At 50.5% G+C, this 6,322-nt stretch overlaps 1 long non-coding RNA gene across 1 annotated transcript; it reads right to left on the reverse strand.

Moving 5' to 3' along the window:
* Positions 1-805: 805 nt before the first annotated feature.
* Positions 806-2,247, reverse strand: LOC123813570. Its single transcript, XR_006784769.1, has 3 exons — positions 2,115-2,247; positions 1,477-1,632; positions 806-1,309 (listed from the first exon to the last, which is right to left on the reverse strand). It is a non-coding gene; the product is annotated as an uncharacterized LOC123813570 (long non-coding RNA).
* Between the last annotated feature and the right edge of the window lie 4,075 nt (positions 2,248-6,322).

A 6,322-nucleotide genomic window follows, 5' to 3' on the forward strand; every position in this document is an offset into this window, starting at 1 on the left:
GCCTGGAAATAGTTGCAGTGGGGGTTGGGGTGTGAGGGGGCCTGGGTGGGAGAGACACACCAAGCTCTTGGCAGCCTGGATCTGGAACCCACCCCTCAGCTGCAACGTCAACACCCTGGCCTCCTCCTGGCCTCCGACAAGAACAAAGCTGAGATTACACCCTTTGTTTCAAACAGGGGTGAAAGCTCAAACCCAGCCCCTCCAGCCCTGGGGGTCTGGGTCTGTGGTGAGGAAACCGCCCTGCACACCCACTGCCGCCCTTCCTCACACCCCCTCAAGACACATCTCAGCTCTAGATCCCCTCCTCCTGCTTCTGGCAGCTCATAGACAGCTGCTCCCCAGAGACAAACTTCTCTTCCTCAGCTCACCCTGGCCCAGCTGCTGGCCTGACTGCTTAATTCTTCTCCCTCGCCATAGGAACACAGGGAAGGCTCTCAGGCCAAGGCTTGGACCTAAATAAATACCTATGTGCTCGGTGTGTGGAACACGTGAGCATCCTCTGTCCGCCGAGGGGGCTGTCATCAGCCAGCACAGTCAGCAGGGTCATGCTGAGGGTTCTCTAAGTGCAAAAGAAGGTTTTAAAGTTCTGATTGGGATCAGGTTTATTCTGATCCTTTAATTGTTAAAAGAAAGGCATCTTTTTGTTTGTTTTTGTTTTTTACTTTTTCTTTTTGTTCAATCAACTTTTGATTATACTCAGACAAGTTCAATTTAACTGTTATCTTAAAAGTACACACACATCTTGACTTCTCTGGATTTTCTGGTTCCAATTTCTTGCTTTAATATCTTCAAACCACCTCAACGCTTTGGAGCCTTTTTTGGAAAACTTGCCCGAGGCACGGAGCTTCAATCCTGTGACTGCAGTTGAAGGCACCTCTAACACTGACACTCAGAACAGCCCCCAGGGAGGGAAAATCCTGAGGACTGCGTATAGGCTTGGATTACCTGGGCCCTCACTGTCAGTTTCTAGAGACCCTGTCGCTGACACTTTCTGCAAACCCAGATGGACATTGAAATTAAGGAAGCCGAGCAAGCAGCTCCTGGCCTCCTGCCACTGTCTGGGATGGACTAGCGCCTGAGTAGCGCCTCTTAGGGAGTGGACTGGAGGCAGGCAGCTGCCTGAGTGGTGAGATCTAAAGGCTGGGTCAGCTCCTATCAGCTTCCCCACAGACCCCAGGACCCCAAAATATCTTCTCCATTTAGATGCTGCAGTGCCTGGAATTCTACCACTGGAGGATCATCTGCAGTGGATCTGGTAGCTTTCCTGTTCCCAGAAATTCCTGCATACAATGCACCACAGATGGCAGCCCTGGAATGAAATGCAGGTGGAGATACAGGTGTGGTTAGCAGGCTACAAGAAAGGCAGAAAGAACATTAAAAGGGGAGGTAGGGGTGTAGGCCTAAAACAGACCAGCAGCCACAGGCATGGGGGTGAGGTCACCAGCCCTTTGCTGCCCTGGGCAGGCCAACTCTTACCCTGTTCTCTCCTTATCTCCCTTCCACCTTCTCGGGTTTGGGAGATGCACGTTGGAATCTCCAGTGGTTCTCACTACTGAGGCTGTGAAAACCAAAGGTATTTTTCTGTCCATTCTCCTCTAAGCATCGGAAGTGTTTAAGGCCCATGTTTGAATACTGAAAGGCAAGGAAATACCGAGTGTAATTGATCTTTTTGTTAATAATCACCTTCCTTATCTCACTGTCCTCCTGTGGCCAGTGCACGAAGTCTCCAGAAGGACCTCTTAGAAGGGAGGAGTGTCCGCATCTCATCACCGTGGCAGCCGATGGCTGTTCTCTGAGCCGCTGCTGGTGGGGTTCGTGCGGGGTGCTAGTTATGTGTCGGGACCCAGATGGTTGCATAATTATGCAGACTGAAAAATTCAGAGAACAAGGGAGGCTTTTGGGCTAAATGCTATAAATTTAGCTTCCTAAATGTTAACAATTTTGCATTCTCACTTTTCACTGTTTCACTCTTGTGGTACAAGCATTTTTTCCTCAAGCCAAACAAGTGCTTCAGATAGGAAACCGCCTAGCAAGCCTCCCTACTCACAGAGCGGAATTCATGAGTTTATAAATGCCTTTGATAATTACAGGTCAGGAGACAAACCATTACTTACCTTGAGATGTTTGGATTAGCTGCGGATTTCCTTTATCATCCTTATTAGTACCACTGAGCAAAAGCTAACTCTCCAACACAATGGCAAGGGCGGTATCCGGAACCCGGTTTCATGCAGCCTGAGCACGCCACATGGGGTCCTCGCAAAGGCCAAGCTAGGAAGGAACCAGGCCAGTGGGAAACCAGGCAGATTCTGGCTCTGTCACCCTTCCTCCCTCCCACCTCCATCACAGTATAGCGTGAGGGACTTCACTGGTACACGCTGTGGGGCTTCTGAGAAGGCCCTGGCATTCTGCTAGTTTGCATTGTACATTTGAGTGAGCATCTCTCCCCTCCTAGAAGGCTTGCTGTGACCTTGCGGCCGGGTCTCAAACAGGGCTGAGGATCAGAATCACCTGTGGGACCTTAACAGTCATGGACCACAATGGTTTATAGTTGGAAGACCCGAGGTGCACCCCAGGATTCTGCGTTTTTAACATTGCCTCCTGGGAGAGTCTGATAAAGCAGCAATTTACCCATCAGTGCCAAAGAGGTGGTTCATACTGGATGACCTTGAGATGCCCCTTGGTTATGTGGCCCCGGGGCGTCTCCCACATGAGCAAGTCAGTGCTCCTCAGGGAGGGCTTCTCACTGCAAACGCACCCTGCATGTTCCCCTCCTCTCTCCTGCTTTTCCTGTTGCCCCAACTATCCTAACCAACCAGCTCTGGAGAAGACAGGGGAAGGGGTGTCTCATGCTCTGGAATGTGAGCCCTCTCCGAGCTCCTGGCCTCTCTCCGCCCAGCCTTTTCCCACCCCTTTCTGACAGCAGGGATTTCTCACCCTCCTCACTTTTCTTCTCTCTGCTTTCAAAGCGTGTCCAGGGCTCCCTTATTGTGGAAAAAACATCACTTGATCACTTGACTCCTGGGCCCTTTCCCTTTCCTCGGGTCCCCCTCTCTCCTTAGCTAAACTTGTAGGGATTACCCACACCCCTTCGCCGTCCCTTCCCGCCGAGACCCCTGGCCGGCCAGCTTTTAGTGTTATTGGTCCGCTCACTGAAACTGCCTATCCAGCCACCCTGACCTCTAACCCCCTTCCAGTTCTCTATTTCTTGCTGTCAATGCTTGCATGCCCCCAGTGACACTCAAATGAAATGTATATGAAGTCAAATTCATTGCCTTCCACCCACACATCCATTTTCCTCAATTTCCTCCTCGACTCAATCACATATTCCTTTAGTGAGGACACTGAGGCCCAGAGAAGGAGGCGACCTACTCAAGGTCAAGAGCCCCTTGAGAAGAGGAGGCAGTGAGTCCAGGCCTCCAGCCTCGACCCTGAGTGCCATGAGCTGTGAGGGCTTCAGCACCATGGGGTGCAGACACGGCACCTGCCCCATGTTCCCATTCGTGCGCACCCTGGATCTCCAGGCACACAGAGCCCTTGAGGGTGGGGACCCTGTCTCGCTCCCTCCGAAATGTCCCTCAGCACAGAGTACGCAAAAGGACTTTAGTCAAAGTTGAGAAGGGCAAACAGGAGGGACATGGGGACATCAGAGATTCAAAAGGGAAAGCAGTGCCTTGTGTCGGTGACAACTCCAGACAGCACCTCATTTTTCAGCCAAGTGCCGGAGCAGCTTACTATCAGGCCCACACTTACCAGAACTACCCACTCTCTCTCTGTGGGACCTCAGCAGGTGGTGCTGTCGGGATGATGGACCCTCCTGGCAGCCAGCTGGGGCCCCTGGATTTGCCAGCACTCAACTGCTTCCATCTAGATATTTGTAAAGCTGCGACTCATTCAAGGAACTATTTTGGATTCTGCCTTCTCTTCGAAGAAAAAATGGGGTTAAAATCTGGGAGTTCAAGGACTGAGAGTAACATCAGACTGTCAAAATGGAGAACCAGGTCATGTCTATTTAATAATTATCATACATACCATTGCTAATATTTATTGAGTGCTCACTGTATGGAAGACACAGTTCTTGGTTTCTTTATCTGGATTGTCCTATTTAATTTTCACATTCCCATGAGGAAGGCGGTCTTACCACCACTGCCTTTCAAGATGAGGAAACTGAGCCTTAGGGAGATCAGTGTCTTGCCCACGATCTGTAAGGAAGCAAGTCTGGGTTCCCGGTGGGCTGGTCCAGAGCCACTTGCTCAGTGACCACGCTAGACCTCCTCCACGGAGGGTGGCAGCATCTCTTTGGGGGAGAATTGGTCAGAGGACAGCTTCCAGGGAGACAAGCAGAACTATTCTCACTTGATGGATCTCAATTAAGCTAAACATGTAAAAGCAGTTTATAATCTGGTAAGTTCTCTGCACGTCTCAGGTGTTAAGACTGCCAGTAGTTTAGCCCTTCTTCCGCCTTTGTACAGATTCCTTCAGCTGCTGCATTCCGGGCGCCAACAGTTCCCCTACAAGTCAGCTGCAGAGTCTCCTTCTTATCAACCCTGTGCTTTCAGCTCTTAGAATTGCCCTCATTCAGATGTTTCACATTGTCTCAGCTATTGGGAGTCTGTGGGAGTAATCCACGGACAGGGTTTGGACATTTGGGTCAGAATCTACCAGTTTTTGAAACCCTTGTTTTTAGAAAAACACCTAGATAACCAGCATGAAATGAACACTGAATAACACAGGCAACAGAGGTAAAGTGACTGTTGGGATAAAAGGTGATTTTTGAGGGATAAAAGGTTACTAGCTTTGCCTCTCCACCTCATCCTGGGCTTCAAAATTGCATCCAGCTGGTTCCTCCAGGAAGTAACCCCTTTGAAAAGGACCAGAGAAGCCATCTGGAGCAGAATGAAGGACTGTCCCGAAACAGGGCTGGTTTCCTCTGGCCACCAGCAGCAGCAGCAGGAACAGCAGGGCCACCCGAAGCTCTTCCTCGTAGTGTTGGGCTGGGAAAGGGAACAGTTACCCTAAAAATGCACAGCCCCAGGGTGGGAGGGCAGTGCTAGATGTACCTACCCCACAGGAAGGCCATAGAGAGCTCAGGCGATGGAGGAGGCTGGTTTCTCTGACTCTGGCAGGATCTTCATTAGGCATTTTGGCTTGGAAGAGACCTCTGAGTGTGGCTGGTGGCTGGGAAAGCATGACCAGAGAGGGGGAACAGTGTCTCCAAAAAATAGAACAGAAATCATCACAAATTTCCGTATTTCCAAATACGTGTTTTTCCTTTCTTTTGTTTCAGCCACAAATGCCAAGTCAGGATATGTTTTATTGAGGGGAGAAGGCGAGAGACCCCACCCAGCAATCACAGACAAAACATGGTGAGATCTCTCTCATTCCCGGCAGTGTTTGCCTCCAGGGGTGGCTGCAGACTCCCCAGCAGCTCAGTGACTCAAGCAGCAGGGCGCTCACCACTTCCCTTGGGAAGCTGGCCCAGGGCTCCTCATTCAAATGTTTTCCCAGCTGCTCAGCCACAAGCTCCTTTCCAGGGGGCACTGTAGTTTCCCTTCCTGGGCCACAGGTTTTGACTCATCTTGGATGGAGATGGTGGGAGGTGCAGGGCTACGTGTAGGATATTCAGCTGGGATTTCTGTCTTCTGTCACCTGCTCTCCCCCTAGGTTGTCAGCTGGAAACCAAGCAAAGTTGTTCCTTCTTGTGCTCATTCTAGGCCCCAAACAAGAAATTTGTTCCCCATCCCAACAGGCAAATTGTAACGGGGACTTTGTATCCCACCCCACCATTCTTTTGACATTGTTTCCCTAAGTGCAGAGTCTGACTAATATGTAGCTTGTAGATAAACAGCATGTTTGTATAAGAATCCTAGGAACTGACTTCAAAAGATACGGACCCTGACCTGCAGGCACCCCAGCTCCAGGAGATTTGCTGATTTTCAACCATGGATCCAGGATGAGGGAAAGTCGGGATGAAGTGAAGCCGGGATGACTAATCCAGGATGATGCACACCGGACCATCACTTGCCATATCAGTAAGCACTGTGCTCATCTGCACGTAGAGAACTTCACAACCCCCGCCCTTGATCTGTCTGTTCCCTTCTCCCTCCTTATGAAGACCTCTGCTTTCACCGAGAGGTAGAGATGGCCTTTGAGACATGAGTCCCCCATCTTCCAGATGGCTGGCATCTGCAAATAAACCACTTTACTTTACATCATCATCTGCCTCTCGAGAAGTGGCTTTTGTAGGCAGACCTGCTTTTGGCACCCACCCTACTGCTGCAGACGGGGAACTGGTCCCAGTCATCTTTGTGTGCTTGGGGCTCCA

This window comes from Phyllostomus hastatus, unplaced genomic scaffold, assembly GCF_019186645.2.
Source record: "Phyllostomus hastatus isolate PE091 unplaced genomic scaffold, TTU_PhHast_1.1 phas_contig_152, whole genome shotgun sequence".
Lineage (NCBI taxonomy): Eukaryota > Metazoa > Chordata > Mammalia > Chiroptera > Phyllostomidae > Phyllostomus > Phyllostomus hastatus.